The 20,905-nt window shown below is 45.2% G+C and overlaps 1 pseudogene across 1 annotated transcript; it reads right to left on the bottom strand.

Annotated features, from left to right (window-relative positions):
• Positions 1–223: 223 nt before the first annotated feature.
• Positions 224–19,095, bottom strand: LOC311122072 (zinc finger C2HC domain-containing protein 1A-like; annotated as a pseudogene). Its single transcript has 7 exons — positions 18,973–19,095; positions 17,909–18,025; positions 3,578–3,776; positions 2,572–2,715; positions 2,374–2,450; positions 585–686; positions 224–371 (listed from the first exon to the last, which is right to left on the bottom strand). The product of its transcript is annotated as a zinc finger C2HC domain-containing protein 1A-like (transcript).
• Between the last annotated feature and the right edge of the window lie 1,810 nt (positions 19,096–20,905).

Raw genomic sequence — 20,905 nt, 5'->3', positions numbered from 1 at the left:
GTTGTTGTTTTTATCGCACTGCTTTGCTTTATCTTGGCCAGGTCGCAGTTGTAAATGAGAACTTATTCTCAACTGGCTTACCTGGTTAAATAAAGGTGAAATAAAAAATAAATAAAAAGGCAAAGAGAGGGCAACCACTGCAGTGTTTTAATTATGCTGAGCAATACCACAAGAGGTCAGTATTAATTCTATAGACTTGAAGTTGTCTAACACTTCATTACAATCACCACACACTACACTCCCAGTCACTCAGACAGGCCCTTTCCTGCCTGGAGTTGGAGTTGTCTGCTTTCCTGTTGTTGAGTCCCCCTGCTGACAGACAGTTCTTCACAGAGCCATAGGAACCTACTGGACAGCGCTTACCTCCAACACTGAGAGGAGGAGAACCAATGAGAGGACAACCAATGAGAGGACAACCAATGAGAGGACAACCAATGAGAGGGAAAGAAGGAGGCAAAGGGAAGGGAATAGTTTTTACTGGGGGTTTTACACTTATAATGTGTGTTACATATTGACAGGATTTATTGACCGGTGGTGTGGGGGTGTGTGTGTGTGTGTGTGTGTGTGTGTGTGTGTGTACTAACCCTGAAGGTGGACTAGTGAGGCCAGACGCCGCAGTGCGGTTAGGAGAGTAACCAGAAGGGCTGCTCCTCACTGATCCTGCAGAGGGAACCTTACTGGACGGGAGAGGAGAGGTGAGGAGGAGCGGTAAGGAGGAGAGGGGAGGAGAGGAGGAGCGGTAAGGAGGAGAGGGGAGAGGAGAGGAGAGGAGAGGAGGAGCGGTAAGGAGGAGAGGAGGAGCGGTAAGGAGGAGAGGAGAGGAGGAGCGGTAAGGAGGAGAGGGGAGATGAGAGGAGAGGAGGAGCGGTAAGGAGGAGAGGAGGAGCGGTAAGGAGGAGAGGGGAGGTGAGGAGGAGCGGTAAGGAGGAGAGGAGAGGAGGAGCGGTAAGGAGGAGAGGGGAGATGAGAGGAGAGGAGGAGCGGTAAGGAGGAGAGGGGAGGAGAGAAGGAGCGGTAAGGAGGAGAGGGGAGAGGAGAGGAGAGGAGGAGCGGTAAGGAGGAGAGGAGGAGCGGTAAGGAGGAGAGGAGAGGAGGAGCGGTAAGGAGGAGAGGAGAGGAGGAGCGGTAAGGAGGAGAGGGGAGAGGAGAGGAGAGGAGAGGAGGAGCGGTAAGGAGGAGAGGAGGAGCGGTAAGGAGGAGAGGAGGAGCGGTAAGGAGGAGAGGGGAGATGAGAGGAGAGGAGAGGAGGAGCGGTAAGGAGGAGAGGTAAGGAGGAGAGGGGAGGTGAGGAGGAGCGGTAAGGAGGAGAGGAGAGGAGAGGAGGAGCGGTAAGGAGGAGAGGAGAGGAGAGGAGGAGCGGTAAGGAGGAGAGGGGAGGTGAGAGGAGAGGAGGAGCGGTAAGTAGGAGAGGAGATGAGAGGAGGAGCGGTAAGGAGGAGAGGGGAGGAGAGGAGGAGCGGTAAGGAGGAGAGGAGAGGAGAGGAGGAGCGGTAAGGAGGAGAGGAGAGGAGAGGAGGAGCGGTAAGGAGGAGAGGAGAGGAGAGGAGAGGAGGAGCGGTAAGGAGGAGAGGAGAGGAGAGGAGGAGCGGTAAGGAGGAGAGGGGAGGAGAGGAGGAGCGGTAAGGAGGAGAGGAGGAGCAGTAAGGAGGAGAGGGGAGGAGAGGAGGAGCGGTAAGGAGGAGAGGAGAGATGAGGCGAAGAGGAACACAGTGTAGACATAAAAACAGTCCTATCTCTCCAGCAAAGTGGCTTTAGTTCAGTGACATTGTATCTGAATGGCTGATGGCTGCCCAGCCCAAGAGGTTGTGTTAGTTTAGTACTAGAGTACTAGCTCCAGTGTTAGTTTAGTACTATAGAATACTAGCTCGTATTAGTTTAGTACTACAGAGTACTAGCTCATATTAGTTTAGTACTACAGAGTACTAGCTCGTATTAGTTTAGTACTACAGAGTACTAGTTTGTATTAGTTTAGTAATACAGAGTACTAGCTCGTATTAGTTTAGTACTAGAGTACTAGCTCGTATTAGTTTAGTACTAGAGTACTAGCTCCAGTGTTAGTTTAGTACTACAGAGTACTAGTTTGTATTAGTTTAATACTACAGAGTACTAGCTCGTATTAGTTTAGTACTACAGAGTACTAGCTCGTATTAGTTTAGTACTACAGAGTACTAGCTCCAGTGTTAGTTTCAGACAGTGTGGCCTAGCACAGAAGAGACTGGCTCAACATGGAGATGTCCTCTGGAAGACAGAGAAAGTTTTCTAAAAGAGACTGAGCAGAAAGAGACAAGTATGTGAAATAAGCCCTGGGTTACACACATATCTCTACCATCATCTGACTGTGAGAACCAGCGTGTGTGTGTGTGTGTGTGTTACCTGAATGCTGGCCCAGGCCAGGAAGAGGAGGACACAGCAGGAGAGTTGGCCTTCGTCACAGGAGCAGGAGGCTTGAACTGTAGAGTGTGTGCGTGCACGAACACACACACACTTTGTTCTATGCTGTGCAACACATTCACTGTGTACGGCTCACACACTTAACGAACCGTTAAACACGCATACCCATGTCCTTCCTACCTGTGTGCGTGCAGGTGTTTTCTTGACTTCCACGGCCCCAGGTAACTTGTTCTGCATGCGAGCGTGCTGCTCCTTACAGAATTTCACGTCTGTCTGCTGCATTCTCACTGAACTTCCGCTGGCAGTATGGACACTGGTCGTAATCTGGGACAACACAATCACACAGTTCTCAGAATAACTTTGCTTTACAGCGCTCAGTGGTGAGGCTGAGGCAAGCTGCAGTGCAGGAGGAAGCAAAGAGGACAGAGAGAGGAAGCAAAGAGGACAGAGAGAGGAAGCAAAGAGGACAGAGAGAGGAAGCAAAGAGGACAGAGAGAGGAAGCAAAGAGGACAGAGAGAGGAAGCAAAGAGGACAGAGAGAGGAAGCAAAGAGGACAGAGGGAGGAAGCAAAGAGGACAGAGAGAGGAAGCAAAGAGGACAGAGAGAGGAAGCAAAGAGGACAGAGAGAGGAAGCAAGCAGAGAGAGAGGTTAGTACAGTGGCTCCCAAACTTGGGGTTGGGGGTCCCATGAGAAAATCTGCACTAATCTTATCAAACAAGTTAGGAAAAATAAGATCTGTTTCAATATGAACATCTCCACATGGGCCTCCCATAAACCTAGGCCTACATTAAAATGCAAACACTCGTTTCATCACTGATGTTACGTGTCAGTGTGAATCATTTCTCATATTTCCCCTCTTCCAGGGGTATAGCATTACAGCTGTATAGCTAATAGGCTGTGTTTGTAGATGGACTGAGGTGAATGAACCTACAGCAGCCAAGGTGATAATGGCTGGGGTCATTTTGGCTTGTTTTTGCTGTTCTCTAAATAGCATTTAAATGTATTGATTTTTTGTATAGAAATGCAGTAAATTACCGACTTCACTAAAACCCTTGTTACGACCCTGATCCTGTTGTCTAGTCACTTTACCCCTACCTATATGTACATATCTACCTCAATTACCACGTACCCCTGCACATCGACTCAGTACTGTTACCCCGTGTACATAGCCAAGTTATCATTACTCATTGTGTATTTATTCCTCGTGATATTATTTTAGGAGGGTGGTGAGGGAGGGGGTAAGGGCCCCCCTTCTTCATGACCTGAGTGATGCCCTTGGCAGCTCTGATGGTGGCGATGAAGTCCTCGTGTTTCCTACGCCAGTTGGACTGCTTCTTAGCAGGCTCTGGCTGGAACACACACACACACCAGTGACCCATTGGTCTGGAATGATGAAGGGTTAACTGGATCCAAGGTGGTGCCGTTCTGTGATGTCACAGTGTGTTGGTTTTTTAGCCTTGTGCAACACCAAGAAACCTCTGAGCAATGTCTCACACTGGCTTCTAAGAAACTGTTTTGTCCACTGATTGTGATGTTGTTATTTGGCCAGCATATATTGTAAAGTCCTCTATACCAGTGCTTTCGGTCTTCCTGGACTCTGAGATTGACCACTAGTGACTGAAGTGGTTCAGCGTCATACCACTTCACGGTTGGTCACGACACCCCCAGTCACCTCATATCTGGTTACAGCTCAGATCACACGCTTGTGTCCCTCAGTGATTAAACTGGGTTTTAATACAGACTACAATATATATGCACATCCAATGAGTGCATACTCCCTTTAAGTGCAGTGCGGTTCACCAGTCCCAATTCAAATAAATTATCTCCTCCAGATATCTGCATGCTCCGGGTTTGGTACGCTCATTAAGGGGCCGTCCCAAGCCATTGCATTTACCATAATGTTTAAGCGCCTGCAAGCCAAAGAGCGCATGTTTTTAAGCCCTGGAGAATAGTGACAGTGTGTAATAGATTCCTAAATGAGAATTAATGTTAAAGGTACCAAACTGCATGCCTACCTCTTACCCACAGAGTCTATAATGTAATAATATAATATGCCATTTAGCAGACGCTTTTATCCAAAGCGACTTACAGTCATGCGTGCATACATTTTTGGTGTATGGGTGGTCCCGGGGATCGAACCCACTACCTTGGCGTTACAAGCGCCGTGCTCTACCAGTTGAGCTACAGAGGACCACACCTACATATGATTTACCCCATGAAAACTATACTACAGGAGAACACACCTAGTTCCGTCCCAAAAGTACCTATAGGACATGGGGTGTCATTTGAGATGCACCCTAACCAATTATTATTCTGGTAGCCAGCAGGGAGGGGACAGCAATCCAAGACATAATACAGCATTGTTTTCCTTTTCAGTTGCCATTAAAATGCATGTCAGGCAGCGTGGTTAGATCAGTCAGATGTCAGGCAGCGTGGTTAGATCAGGCAGCGTGGTTAGATCAGTCAGATGTCAGGCAGCGTGGTTAGATCAGTCAGATGTCAGGCAGCGTGGTTAGATCAGTCAGATGTCAGGCAGCGTGGTTAGATCAGTCAGATGTCAGGCAGCGTGGTTAGATCAGTCAGATGTCAGGCAGCGTGGTTAGATCAGTCAGATGTCAGGCAGCGTGGTTAGATCAGTCAGATGTCAGGCAGTGTGGTTAGATCAGTTAGATGTCAGGCAGCGTGGTTAGATCAGTCAGATGTCAGGCAGCGTGGTTAGATCAGTTAGATGTCAGGCAGCGTGGTTAGATCAGGCAGCGTGGTTAGATCAGGCAGCGTGGTTAGATCAGTCAGATGTCAGGCAGCGTGGTTAGATCAGTCAGATGTCAGGCAGCGTGGTTAGATCAGTCAGATGTCAGGCAGCGTGGTTAGATCAGTCAGATGTCAGGCAGCGTGGTTAGATCAGTCAGATGTCAGGCAGCGTGGTTAGATCAGTCAGATGTCAGGCAGCGTGGTTAGATCAGTCAGATGTCAGGCAGCGTGGTTAGATCAGTTAGATGTCAAAATCAAATCATTTTTGGACACATACACATATTTATTGCGGGTGTAGTGAAATGCTTGTGTTCCTAGCTCCAACAGTGCAGTAGCATCTAACAATTCACAGATGTCAGGCAGCGTGGCTAGCTCTCAGTTAGCTGTCAGGCAGCGTGGCTAGCGCTCAGTTAGCTGTCAGGCAGCGTGGCTAGCGCTCAGTTAGCTGTCAGGCAGCGTGGCTAGCGCTCAGTTAGCTGTCAGGCAGCGTGGCTAGCTTTGATTTGATTTATCAGGATCCACCTTAGCCGACACCAATGGCGACAGCTAGTCTTGCTGGGGTCCGACACATAACAAAAAAAAGACATTACAGACAAAATACATACATTTAAAAACATTAACATGTAGTGTGTGCGCATCTATCAGTTACACATACATGTCAGTACATACACACAACAAGTAGGTCACATGGGGGAGAGGCGTTGTGCCATGAGGTGTTGCTTTATTTGTTTTTTGAAACCAGGTTTGCTGTTCAGTTGCACTATATAAGATGGAAGGGAGTTCAATGCACTCATGGCTCTGTATAATGCTGTATTTTTCCTTGAATTTGTTCTGGACCTGGGGACTGTGAAAAGACCCACGCTCAAGGTCCTAAACGATATTATAACCGCGATTGATAATAGACAGTACTGTGCAGCCGTCTTCATCGACCTGGCCAAGGCTTTCGATTCTGTCAACCACCGCATTCTTATTGGCAGACTAAATAGCCTTGGTTTCTCAAATGACTGCCTCGCCTGGTTCACCAACTACTTCTCAGATAGAGTTCAGTGTGTCAAATCGGAGGGCCTGTTGTCTGGACCTATGGCAGTCTCTATGGGGGTGCCACAGGGTTCAATTCTTGGGCCGACACTTTTCTCCGTGTATATCAATGATGTCGCTCTTGCTGCTGGTGACTCTCAGATCCACCTCTACGCAGACGACACCATTTTGTATACATCTGGCCCTTCATTGGACACTGTGTTAACAAACCTCCAAACGAGCTTCAATGCCATACAACACTCCTTCAGTAGCCTCCAACTGCTCTTAAACACTAGTAAAACTAAATGCATGCTTTTCAATCGAACGCTGCTGGCACCCGCCCACCCGACTAGAATCACCACTCTCGACGGGTCTGACCTAGAGTATGTGGACAACTACAAATACCTAGGTGTCTGGTTAGACTGTAAACTCTCCTTCCAGACTCACATAAAGAATCTCCAATCCAAAGTTAAATCTAGAATCGGCTTCCTATTTCGCAACAAAGCCTCCTTCACTCATGCTGCCAAACATGCCCTCGTAAAACTGACTATCCTACCGATCCTTGACTTCGGCGATGTCATTTACAAAATAGCCTCCAACACTCTACTCAGCAAATTGGATGTAGTCTATCACAGTGCCATCCGTTTTGTCTCTAAAGCCCCATACACTACCCACCACTGTGACCTGTACGCTCTTGTTGGCTGGTCCTCACTACATGTTCGTCGTCAAACCCACTGGCTCCAGGCCATCTATAAATCACTGCTAGGCAAATCCCCGCCTTATCTTAGCTCATTGGTCACCATAGCAGTACCCACCCGTAGTCTGCGCTCCAGCAGGTATATCTCACTGGTCATTCCCAAAGCCAACACCTCCTTTGGCCGCCATTCCTTCCAGTTCTCTGCTGCCAATGACTGGAACAAATTGCAAAAATCTCTGAAGCTGGAGACTTATCTCCCTCACTAACTTTAAGCATCAGTTGTCAGAGCACCTTACCGATCACTGCACCTGTACACAGCCCATCTGAAATTAGCCCACCCAACTACCTCATCCCTATATTGTTATTTATTTTGCTCTTTTGCACCCCAGTATCTCTATTTGCACATAATCTCTTGCACATCTATCATTCCAGTGTTAATAATATTGTAATTATTTTTGCACTATAGCCTATTTATTGCCTTACCTCCATAACTTGCTACATTTGCACACACTGTATATATATTTTCTGTTGTATTTTTGACTTTATGTTTTTTTACCCCATATGTAACTCTGTGTTGTTTTTATTGCACTGCTTTGCTTTATCTTGGCCAGGTCGCAGTTGTAAATGAGAACCTGTTCTCAACTGGCTTACCTGGTTAAATAAAGGTGAAAAAAATAAAAATAAAAATAATAATAATAATAATGTCTGGTGGGGTAAGTGTGTGTATCAGTGCTGTGCGTAAGTTGACTATGTAAACAATTAGAAATTTCCAACACATTAATGTTTCTTATAAAAACAAGAAATGACGCAGTCAGTTTTTCCTCAACTCTTAGCCAATAGAGATTGGCATGCATAGTATTAATATTAGCCATCTGATTACAATGAAGAGCAAGAGATGCCGCTCTGTTCTGGGCCAGCTGCAGCTTAACTAGAGCTTTCTTTGCAGCACTTGACCATATGACTGGACAGTAATCAAGATAAGATAAAACTAGAGCCTGCAGGACTTGCTTTGTGGAGTGTGGTGTCAAGAAAGCAGAGCATCTCTTTATTACGGACAGACATCTCCCCATCTTTACAACCATTAACTCTATACTCTATACTGAACAAAAATATAAAACGCAACATGTAAAGTGTTGGTCCCAGGTTTCATGGGCAAAAAAAAATTATCCCAGAAATTTGCCATTCACACAAAAAGCTTATTTCTCTCAAATTTTGTGCACAAATGTATTTACTTCCCTGTTAGTGACCATTTCTACTTTGGCAAGATAATCCATCCACCTGACAGGTGTGGCATATCAAGAAGCTGATTAAACAGCATGATCATTACACAGGTGCACCTTGTGCTGGGGACAATAAAAGGCCACTAAAATGTGCAGTTTTGTCACACAACACAATGCCACAAATGACTCAAGTTGAGGGAGCATGCAATTGGCATGCTGACTGCAGGAAAGTCCACCAGAGCTGTTGCCAGAGAATTGAATGTTCATTTCTCTACCATAAGCCGCATCCAATGTCGTTTTAGAGAATTTGGCAGTATGTCCAACCGGCCTCACAACCGCAGAGCACGTGTAACCACGCCAGCCCAGGACCTCCACTTCCGGCTTCTTCACCTGTGGGATCGTCTGAGACCAGCCACCCAGACAGCTGATGAAACTGAGGAGTATTTCTGTCTGTAATAAAGCCCTTTTGTGGGGAAAAACTCATTCTGATTGGTTGGGCCTGGCTCCCCAGTGGGTGGGCCTATGCCCTCCCAGGCCCACCCATGGCTGCGCCCCTGCCCAGTCATGTGAAATCCATAGATTAGGGCCTAATTTATTTATTTCAATTGACTGATTTCCTTCTATGAACTCTAACAGTAAAATCTTATAAATTGTTGTGTTTATATTTTTGTTCAGTATATATGTTTTGACCATGATAGTTTACAATCTAAGGTAACGCCAAGTAATTTAGTCTCATCAACTTGTTCAACAGCCACACCATTCATTACCAGATTCCGCTGAGGTCTAAAATATAGGGAATGATTTGTACCAAATACAATGCTCTTAGTTTTAGAGATGTTCAGGACCGGTTTATTACTGGCCAGCCATTCCAAAACAGACTGCAACTCTTTGTTAAGGGTTTCAGTGACTGTGGTTAGCTGTGGTTTCTGATGCATATATGGTTGAATCATCAGCATACATGGACACACATGCTTTGTTTAATGCCAGGTCCAGGTCATTGGTAAAAATAGAAACGAGTAGAGGGCCTAGAGAGCTGCCCTGTGGTACACCACACTTTACATGATTGTCATTAGAGAAGCTTCCAAAAAAGAAAACACTCCGAGTTATATTAGATAGATAGCTCTGAATCCACGATATTGAAGAGGTTGAAAAGCCATAAAACATAAGTTCTCAACAACAGGTTATGGTCAATAGTATCAAAAGGCTGCACTGAAATCTAACAGTACAGCTCCCACAATCTTCTTATTATCAATTTCTTTCAACCAATCAGTCAATTCTGTCAGTGCAGTACATATTGAGTGACCTTCTCTATAAGCATGCTGAAAGTCTGTTGTTAATTTGTTTACAGAGAAATAGCATTGTATTTGGTCAACAACAAAAAAATCTAACAGTTTGCTAAGAGCTGTCAACAAGATTATAGGTCTACTGTTAGAACCAGTAAAGGCCGCTTTACCATTCTTGGGTAGTGGAATGACTTTGGCTTCCCTCCAGGCCTGAAGACAAAGACTTTCCTCTAGGCTCAGATTAAAGATATGACAGATACAGTAGGAGTGGCTATAGAGTCAGCTACCATCCTCAGTAACTTTCCATTATTGATCGATAATAATTTTTCCACCTCTCCCACACTAACTTTACAAAATTCAAACTTGCAATGCTTTTCTTTCATTATTTGTTATTTTATGCATGAATACGATGGCTCACTGTTCGTTGTTGCCATTTTCTGCCTAAGTTTGCTCACTTTGCCAATGAAATAATCATTAAAATAATTGCCAACATCAAATGGTTTTGTGATGAATAAGCCATCTGATTTGATGAACGATGGAGTTGAATTTGTCATTCTGCCCATAATTTCATTTAAAGTACTCCAAAGTTTTTTTCCATAATTCTTTATATCATTGATCTTGGCTTCATAATACAGTTTCTTCTTTTTGTAGAGTTTAGTCATATAATTTCTCAATTTGCCAGTTAGATCTGCAGCCAGACTTATTAACCACTCCTTTTGCCCCATCTCTTTCAACCATACAGTTTTTCAATTCCTCATCCATCCATGGAGCCATAACAGTTCTAACAGTCAGTTTCTTAACAGGTGCATGTTTATCAATAATTGGAAGAAGCAATTTCATAAATTCATCAAGTGCAGTGTCTGGATGCTCCTTATTAATCACATCAGACCAACTAATATTTTTGCTTTTGGAACTTTGGCTTTCCTGGATATATCCACTATATTGTGATCACTGCATCCAATGGGTACGGATACAGCTTTAGAACAAAGTTCTACAGTATTAGTAAAAATGTGATCAATACATGTGGATGATCTTGTTCCTGTAGTGTTTGTAAAGGTTGATTAATAACCTGAACCAGATTACAGGCACTGGTTACAGTGAGAAGCTTCCTCTTGAGCGGATAGCTTGATGAAAAGTAGTCAATATTCAGGTCCCCAAGAAAGTATCGCATACACTATCAAGCATTTCACACATATTATTTAGATACTGACTGTTAGCACTTGGTGGCATATAGCAACACCCCAAAAGAAAAGGTGAACCTGCAACCACAACACTTCAATAACACTAGACATTAGATCGTCTCTAAGCATAACAGGGATATGGCTCTGAATATATACAGAAACACCTCCTCCATAACCATTCCTGTCTCTTCTATAGATGTTATATCCTTGTATTGCTACTGCTACTTGACTCCCGAGTGGCGCAGTGGTCTAAGGCACTGCATCGCAGTGCTAGCTGTGCCACTAGAGATCCTGGTTCGAATCCAGGCTCTGTCGTAGCCGGCCGCGACCGGGAGACCCATGAGGCGCCGCACAATTCGTCCAGGGTAGGGGAGGGAATGGCCGGCAGGGATGTAGCTCAGTTGGTAGACCATGGCATTTGCAATGCCAGGGTTGTGGGTTTGATTCCCACAGGGGCCAGTATGCAACAAAAAAATATATATATAATGTATGCACTCACTAACTGTAAGTCACTCTGGATAAGAGCGTCGACTAAAATGTCTGTGTCATCAAATTAATTATCTAAGTGAGTCTCAGAAATGGCTAATATATTAACGTTATCTGATGTCAGCAAGTTATTGATTTATTTAACTTTATTTCTAAGGCTACATATATTAATATGGGCTATTTTCAGCCCTTTCCTGGGTAGCTTATCAGAGATAGACATAATATGGAAAAGAGCAAACAAAGCAAGAGAAAAACATACATTCGGCAGTCCATTAATCAGTTGGTGTGTGTAAGTGTGTGTGTGTGCTGCAGGGTTGAAGCTACGAACCCATAGGCTTGGCTCTCTCATCCCTTCCAAGCTTTTGGGAGGGAGGGTGGACAATGCGCCTGTCATAGCGGATGTAAGCAATGTCCCCACGTGCTCTGGCAGCTTTCATGGCTGGGATAAGTTCCATCTTCAGTTTTCCCTCACTTTGTCCTCAGACTCCATCCAGGTCTCGTGTGGAGATTCTCCAATTCCGTCCACAACCATGTTGTTCCGCCTTGGTTGTCCCTCGAGATAATCTGATTTCTCTGTCCGTCATTGTTATCATGGATTCACATACAGAACTGATGTTATTTCACGCTTAAGAGTACCTGTGATTATGCCAGCTAGCTACCTACCATTCAGCTGTTTTTCTAACCTCATTATCTGAAGCGTTAACGTTAGGTAGTTATTAGCTACTGTACTCGAAATGTAGCTAACTGGATAGCTAATTAAACAATAGCTGGAACGACCTAGCTTTAATATTTGGAGACGCGTTCTCTCCGTTGGGACAGACGCGAACTGGCTGAATCGATTCAGTGGCTAGCTTTGCACTTAACTGGCTAACAGTAGCTACTAAGGGTAAGTTATAACCTACATTTATTTTTGTTTTGTTTTTACATACTGGTAACCAGAGTCGTTCAAGGGAATTCGGGACATGGGTGACTAGTTAACGTTAGCTTGGCTCTCTGTGTGTTCGTGCCGTGGGAGGAGGGGTTAGCTCTTTGGCAGAGAGCAATGGCTAGCTAGTATGCTAACTATTCTAGCTAACTAACTGGCTGAATAAGTTGACGACGTACTCACTCAAACTGTCAAAACTAACCCAAAACTTTACACAACGTTAGACACGGACACGAATGATCTGCTTGGCGTGTTAACACACTGGGGGTTTGTTGTAACCGAGTATTGGTGCTAAACCGTGTTATTGGAGGCTGGCATGCTAGTTGGCTTTGGCGTCATAGGATTCGGTGCCCTGGACGGTTTTCACGGAAGAATACTGTCCCAAGTTAGCTAGCTGAATAAACTAAGTTAGTCTATTCCTAGAAACATAGAACCGCTGTAGTTTACAACAACTATAATTTCTAAAGTGGAAGTTGGGAGAGTTATATTTGAGTGTTTCAGTGAAACGTAAGTGAGGGAGGCCACGCTCTCTCGCTTTCCCAGATGTTTAGTTCATTTCATTCCGATCTCCTTTGCATTAATGTAGCCTTTTTCTGTAGCCTGTCAACTATGTGTCTGTCTATCCCTGTTCTCTCCTCTGCACAGGCCATACAAACACTTCACACCACGTGGCTGTTGCCACTCTAATCTGGTGGTCCCTGCGCGGACGACCCACGTGGAGTTCCAGGTCTCTGGCAGCCTCTGGAACTGCCGTTCTGCGGCCAACAAGGCAGAGTTCATCTCAGCCCATGCTACCCTCCAGTCCCTCGACTTCTTGGCGCTGACGGAAACATGGATTACCACAGAAAACACTGCTACTCCTACTGCTCTTTCCTCATCTGACCATGTGTTCTCGCATACCCGAGAGCATCTGGTCAGCGCGGCGTTGGCACAGGAATCCTCATCTCTCCCAAGTGGACATTCTCTCTTTTTCCCCTGACCCATCTGTCGATCTCCTCATTTAAATTCCATGCTGTCACAGTCACTAGCCCATTCAAGCTTAACATCCTTGTCATTTATCGCCCTCCAGGTTCCCTTGGAGAGTTCATCAATGAGCTTGACGCCTTGATAAGTTCCTTTCCTGAGGATGGCTCACCCCTCACAGTTCTGGGTGACTTTAACCTCCCTACGTCTGCCTTTGACTTCTTTCTCCCCTCTCTCTCCAGATGAAATCTTGCGACTTGTGACGGCCGGCCGCCCCACAACCTGCCCGCTTGACCCTATCCCCTCCTCTCTTCTCCAGACCATTTCCGGAGACCTTCTCCCTTACCTCACCTCGCTCATCAACTCATCCTTGACCGCTGGCCATGTCCCTTCCGTCTTCAAAGAGCGAGAGTTGCACCCCTCCTCAAAAAACCTACACTCGATCCCTCCGATGTCAACAACAACAGACCAGTATCCCTTCTTTCTTTTCTCTCCAAAACTCTTGAGCGTGCCGTCTCTAGCCAACTCTCCTGCTATCTCTCTCAGAATTACCTTCTTGATCCAAACCAGTCAGGTTTCAAGACTGGTCATTCAACTGAGACTGCTCTTCTCTGTGTCACGGAGGCTCTCCGCACTGCTAAAGCTAACTCTCTCTCCTCTGCTCTCATCCTTCTAGACCTATCCGCTGACAATAAATTTCACATGCTGTTGTGCAAATGGAATAGACAACAGGTGGAAATTATAGGCAATTAGCAAGACACCCCCAATAAAGGACTGGTTTTGCAAGTGGTGACCACAGACCACTTCTCAGTTCCTATGCTTCCTGGCTGATGTTTTGGTCACTTTTGAATGCTGGCGGTGCTTTCACTCTAGTGGTAGCATGAGACGGAGTCTACAACCCACACAAGTGGCTCAGGTAGTGCAGCTCATCCAGGATGGCACATCAATGCGAGCTGTGGCAAGAAGGTTTGCTGTGTCTGTCAGCGTAGTGTCCAGAGCATGGAGGCGCTACCAGGAGACAGGCCAGTACATCAGCAGACGTGGAGGAGGCCGTAGGAGGGCAACAACCCAGCAGCAGGACTGCTACCTCCGCCTTTGTGCAAGGAGGAGCAGGAGGAGCACTGCCAGAGCCCTGCAAAATGACCTCCAGCAGGCCACAAATGTGCATGTGTCTGCTCAAATGGTCAGAAACAGACTCCATGAGGGTGGTATGAGGGCCCGACGTCCACAGGTGCGGGTTGTGCTTACAGCCCAACACCGTGCAGGACGTTTGGCATTTGCCAGAGAACACCAAGATTGGCAAATTCGCCACTGGCGCCCTGTGCTCTTCACAGATGAAAGCAGGTTCACACTGAGCACGTGACAGACGTGACAGAGTCTGGAGACGCCGTGGAGAACGTTCTGCTGCCTGCAACATCCTCCAGCATGACCGGTTTGGCGGTGGGTCAGTCATGGTGTGGGGTGGCATTTCTTTGGGGGGCCGCACAGCCCTCCATGTGCTCGCCAGAGGTAGCCTGACTGCCATTAGGTACCGAGATGAGATCCTCAGACCCCTTGTGAGACCATATGCTGGTGCGGTTGGCCCTGGGTTCCTCCTAATGCAAGACAATGCTAGACCTCATGTGGCTGGAGTGTGTCAGCAGTTCCTGCAAGAGGAAGGCATTGATGCTATGGACTGGCCCGCCCGTTCCCCAGACCTGAATCCAATTGAGCACATCTGGGACATCATGTCTCGCTCCATCCACCAATGCCACGTTGCACCACAGACTGTCCAGGAGTTGGCGGATGCTTTAGTCCAGGTCTGGGAGGAGATCCCTCAGGAGACCATCCGCCACCTCATCAGGAGCATGCCCAGGCGTTGTAGGGAGGTCATACAGGCACGTGGAGGCCACACACACTACTGAGCCTCATTTTGACTTGTTTTAAGGACATTACATCAAAGTTGGATCAGCCTGTAGTGTGGTTTTCCACTTTCATTTTGAGGGTGACTCCAAATCCAGACCTCCATGGGTTGATAAATTTGATTTCCATTGATAATTTTTGTGTGATTTTGTTGTCAGCACATTCAACTATGTAAAGAAAAAAGTATTTAATAAGATTATTTCATTCATTCAGATCTAGGATGTGTTATTTTAGTGTTCCCTTTATTTTTTGAGCAGTGTATATATGTGGTTGTCCCACTGGCTATCATAAGTTGAATGCACCAATTTGTAAGTCGCTCTGGATAAGAGCGTCTGCTAAATGATGTAAATGTAAATTTGGGTGGTCCTCTGTAGCTCAATTGGTAGAGCATGGCGCTTGTAACGCCAGGGTAGTGGGTTCGATCCCCGGGACCACCCATACGTAAAAATATTTGCACACATGACTGTAAGTTGCTTTGGATAAAAGCGTCTGCTAAATGGCATATTATTATTATTATAAATGTCCTCTCTCAATGATTTACAGATTGCTGTCATCTTGCCGTTCTCCTGTTAAAACTCATCAAGCTGACCCTGGGAGAACGGCAATCTGTTCTTAAGGTCCTGGACCTCTCTGGTTAGGTCGTCAGAAGCAGTGGATAATAGACTAGGCATCTAGCTACTCCTCGTCAATCAGACTACTGTCATGTCACGTCTCCTGAGTGGCGCAGTGGTCTAAGGCGCCGCATCGCAGTGCTAACTGTGCCACTAGAGATCCTGGTTCGAATCCAGGCTCTGTCGCAGCCGGCCGCGACCGGGAGACTCATGGGCGGCGCACAATTGGCCCAGCGTCGTCCAGGGTAGGGGAGGGAATGGCCGGCAGGGATGTAGCTCAGTTGATAGAGCATGGCGTTTGCAACGCCAGGGTTGTGGGTTCGATTCCCACGGGGGGCCAGTATAAAAAAAAAAAAAAAAAATGTATTCACTAACTGTAAGTCGCTCTGGATAAGAGCGTCTGCTAAATGACTAAAATGTAAATGTAAATGTAATGTGACCTAGATTTAGACTACACAACAAGTAAGTCTGAGGAGTTTAGCTAAAGAACATACAGACTGATCTGGGACCAGGCTAGGAGCCAAGCTCTGCTCTGGAAGGCCCAAGCACATACAGCTTAGACCAGAATGACCTTTCCAGTTTCGAAAATGGATTGATTGAAAAAAGTTCATTTCAAACATGTCTGTTAGAGTATAGGGAGATAATTGAAGGGGATTAGTTCATGCAGTTGTCAGATGACAGTCTTTGATTGGTCAGATGATATTCTGAGAACATGGGATTTTCCAACACGATAGATACTTTGTCTCCGTCTCATAGTTATGATCTGTTCCATATGAATGATAACACACAAGTATTTAGCTTTTTTTTTTTTTACCTTCTACTATAGGTTAATGTATGGCATTGGTATCAAGACAGTGTTAATGGCCAGGCCAGCACTACCGACGTCGCGCTACTGGTTCTAATAGTGCTTCAGATACAATAGAGCAAGATAGAAAAAAAACAAAATGGCCGTTTGAATACTCAGTACTCTAGCTTTATATACACACAGCAATGATGTGTTTCGAAACCACACAAACATATGTAAAATAACGCCTATTCAACTTACTATCACAGCCCTAGTGGTGGTGGTAGAAGTTTGTGATTGAAATACATAAGTTGTTTAAGGTATATAATAAATCATCTGGAAACAGAAATTATGATACACTACATGACCAAATGTATGTGGACACCTGCTCGTCGAACATCTCATTCCAAAATCATGGGCATTAATATGGAGTTGGTCTCCCCTTTGCTGCGGGGACTTGCTTCCATTCAGCCACAAGACTATTAATGAGGTCAGGCACTGATGTTGGGCGATTAGGCCTGGCTCGCAGTCGGCGTTCCAATTCATCCTAAAAGTGTTTGATGGGGTTGAGGTCAGGGATCTGTGCAGGCCAGTCAATTTCTTCCACACCGATCTCAACAAACCATTTCTGTATGGACCTCGCTTTGTGCACAGGGGCATGCTGAAACAGGAAATGATCTTCCCCAAACTGTTGCCACAAAGTTGGAAGCACAGAATCGTCTAGAATGTCATTGTATGCTGTAGCGTTAAGATTTCCCTTCACTGGAACTAAGGGGCCTAGCCAGAACCATGAAAAACAGCCCCAGACCATTATTCCTCCTACACCAAACTTTACAGTTGGCACTATGCATTCGGGCAGGTAGCGTTCTCCTGGCATCCGCCAAACCCAGATTTGTCCGTCGGATTGCCAGATGGTGAAGCGTGATTCATCATTCCAGAGAAAGCATTTCCACCGCTCCAGAGTCCAATGGCAGCGAGCTTTACACCACTCCAGCCGACGCTTGGCATTGCGCATGGTGATCTTAGGCTTGTGTGCGGCTGCTCGGCCATGGAAACCTATTTCATGAAGCGCCCGACGAACAGTTCTTGTGCTGACGTTGCTTCCAGAGGCAGTTTGGAACTCGGTAGTGAGTGTTGCAACCGAGGACAGACGATTTTTACGTGCTACGCGCTTCAGCACTCTGCGGTCCCGTTCTGTGAGCTTGTGTGGCCTACCACTTAAGCGGCTGAGCCGTTGTTGCTCCTAGACATTTCCACTTCACAATAACAGCACTTACAGTTGACCAGGGCAGGTCTAGCAGGGCAGAAATTTGACGAACTGACTTGTTGGAAAGGTGGCATCCTATGACGGTGCCACGTTGACAGTCACTGAGCTATTCAGTAAGGCCATTCTACAGCCAATGTTTGTCTATGGAGATTCCATGGCTGTGTGCTCGAATTTTATACACCGGTCAGCAACGGGTGTGGCTGAAATAGCCGAATCCACTAATTTGAAGGGGTGTCCACATACTTTTGTATATATTGTGTAGGTCACATTTAGCTAACAAATGTGGGCTTGTTTTACAGTAGAGTGGGTCTTTGTCTTAGTTAAATTCATCACTAGGTCCCTTCAACAGCCTCTTTCACAGTAGTCATGGTATGGTTATTGGAGCTGTTTTCTTATGATGAACCGTGTGTTATATTGTGTTGTCTCACCTTTGGTTTGATGGGTTTGATAGTGGAGATCTCTGTTCCCTCAACTCTCTGCTTGCCAGAGTCAAACACCTTCCTCTTCTTAGCTGCTGCTTTCTGACAGATGGGGGTATGTTTCTTCTACAGGGGGACAAGGAAAGGGACAGGGAGATTTAAACCTCAATACACACATGCAACTGCTATAGAGTGTGTGTGTGTGTGTGTGTGTGTGTGTGTACTTGTTTTCCTACCTTATCAGGGCCCCAGTGACCCAACAATTCACCCGAATGTCCTGACGAGGTAGGAAAACAACAACTTTTTTGAAAAAAGTCATGCCTTTTTTCATGTCCTGAATTTGTTCAAATGCTATTTTAAGCTCAATGGTTAGGTTTTGGGTTTTGGGGTTAAGGTTAAGGGTTAGGGAAAATAAGATGTGTAATGGTCAAACTCCCCAAAAAAGTCCTGAAATGTCACAGAAATAGAGCTGTGTGTGTGTGTAGATTGCTACCCTCTGAAGGGAGCTACACCTTAACTCAGTCAGCATTTTTACATTTTTACATTTTAGTCATTTAGCAGACGCTCTTATCCAGAGCGACTTACAGTTAGTGAATACATATTTTTGTATACTGGCCCCCTGTGGGAATCGAACCCACAACCCTGGCGTTGCAAACGCCATGCTCTATCAACTGAGCTACATCCCTGTAGCAACACATCCCTGTAGCAACACAACAACAGAATGACTAGCAGCTGCTGCAGACTCTGTCCTTCCACTGCCGTGGAAACGATCACCAAAACACAGACAGTGGTCATTATTTCATTACCGCCTCCACATTTCTAGCTACTGTAAACATGGCTATTTAACCTCACCAGTGTTCGGTATCAAAACATAATCCCAGTTTTACTCTGCTGCAGAGGGAAGGGTGTAATTATGAAGCATGGGGGATATGTATATCAGTGAGCCAGCTGTAGCTCATCAGAGAAAGCAACATTAATCTGTACACAAATCTCTCTGTGTGTGTGTGTGTGTGTGTGTGTGTGTGTGTGTGTGTGTGTGTGTGTGTGTGTGTGTGTGTGTGTGTGTGTCTTACCAGAACTTTAGTGTAGAAGGTCCTTCCACAGAATTTACAAGGGATCAGATCTCCGTTGGAGGGCGGAGCCTCCAACACGTCAGTGCAGGAAGGAATGGATGGAGTGTTTCGCCTTCTGTACATCGCAATGTCATTTGTTGGTTTGTGTGAAATTTACTTTATCTAATTTTATTATAAATTCTCAGCCTGCAACATCAAAGCCAGGATCAAGCTAAATGTATTCAAGTAACAAACACTATAATGCACTGGTTCAAAATAGCATAAATAAACTGCATAATATAGTTGACTATATAGGGTAAATCCATTTGAATTCCATCACTTTCTGACAGCACACCTTTTGATTTCAACGAAACCTTCCATACATATTTTCCCATTGTAGAAGTCAGTGGAGGCTGCTGAGGGGAGGACTGCTCATAATAATGGCTGGAATGGAGTCAATGGAATGGTATCAAACATGTCTGATGCCATTCCATTTACTCCATTCCAGCCATTATTATGAGCAGTCCTCCCCTCAGTAGCCTCCACTGAATGTGTGAGGGACATAGAGAGGTTTGTGTCTGTGTTGTGTATTTTACTGTATATGAGAATGAAAATCTGCTCCTGTAAGCTATAACTAAGAGATGGGGCAGGTCGACTCTTAAATCATCATTTATAAAGGTTCCAATCATACTGAACAAACCCTTCTCTCTCTCTCTCTCTCTCTCTCTTTTTGTTATCAAACAATCAGTACGGACACTTTGCCTGGTTGCCGTTTAACGCAATCAAACTTGTTTAATACATTTCTTTAAGACATAGATACATAGTCTAAAAGCTATAAACTCTAGGTAGAAAGCAGTGGAGGCTGCTGAGGGGAGGACTGCTCATAATAAATAGTTGGAACGTCGCGAATGGAATGGCATCAAACACATGGAAACCATATGTTTGATGTATTTGATACCATTCCACCTAAGGCGCTCCAGCCATTACCACGGGCCCGTCCTCCCCAATTAAGGTGCCACCAACCTCCTCTGGTAGAAGTGCTCAAAAGGTGACTTTTTGGACCTGAATGCCAAAAATAGATAAAAGGTTCTCAAAGATAATAAAGGTGCTCAAAGTTGACCTATTTTGCATACCCCTCCATACCATGAGACATCCATGTCTTCATCACTGGAAAAGATAAACGGTTGAGATTGACATCATATTAAAAGCTTACAGAGTTGTCAAACTATTTTAAAATGTTGTTTAATAAAAAGTAAAATGTTGTAACCTATTAAAACGTAAATTATCTAAAAACCTGTAAACTCAGAAAAAAGTATTTCTCCATATTTGCTTAGCCTATGTTGTAGCTTAGACATTATTTGACATCATCTGAGGTTTTTTGTGTTGTGCCTGCCATCAGTTGAGACAATGAATATAGGCTGGGTGTTATGTTTTGGCTGATAAATGTCCTAAAATGGGAATAAAATTGAAATTTCAACTTTTTAAATGGTACCACAAAGATGGAGGCCCACATCTGATCAGAGAATGTTGACTTGAATGGGAATATTATTTGTTGTTTTAAATTATATTGTCAATCCTCCATAGGAAACCTATTGAAATACAGATCATAGAATACACATGACCATTTAAGTTGAGATTCGGGGGACACCCTCAGGAACTTCTCCTTGGGTGGAGAGACGGGCGAGAGTCGAGGGCAGAGAACTGAGACTAGAAACTAACGAGACCACAAGTGAGAGTTGTTTGATCATCGCTGAATCTTGTTTTGCTATTGCAGAAATGTGGTTAGAGGTTAATGGGAAATGGTGGGCAGTAGTGCGGAGGAAATGGAGGAAAGGCTGGTGAAGCAACAGCTGTGATGGAATGCGAACCATATGGGGGTCAGTTCTGATGGTATGCTGCGATAGGATGAGGGTCATGGACCGGAAAGGTCGGTAGTGGAAAGACACAGGAAGAA

This window comes from Coregonus lavaretus, assembly GCF_964263955.1.
Source record: "Coregonus lavaretus genome assembly, contig: HAP1_SCAFFOLD_756, whole genome shotgun sequence".
Taxonomy (NCBI): Eukaryota; Metazoa; Chordata; class Actinopteri; order Salmoniformes; family Salmonidae; genus Coregonus; species Coregonus lavaretus.
The sequence above is the reverse complement of the archived record's forward strand: the minus strand, read 5'-3'. Positions and strand labels throughout refer to the sequence as shown.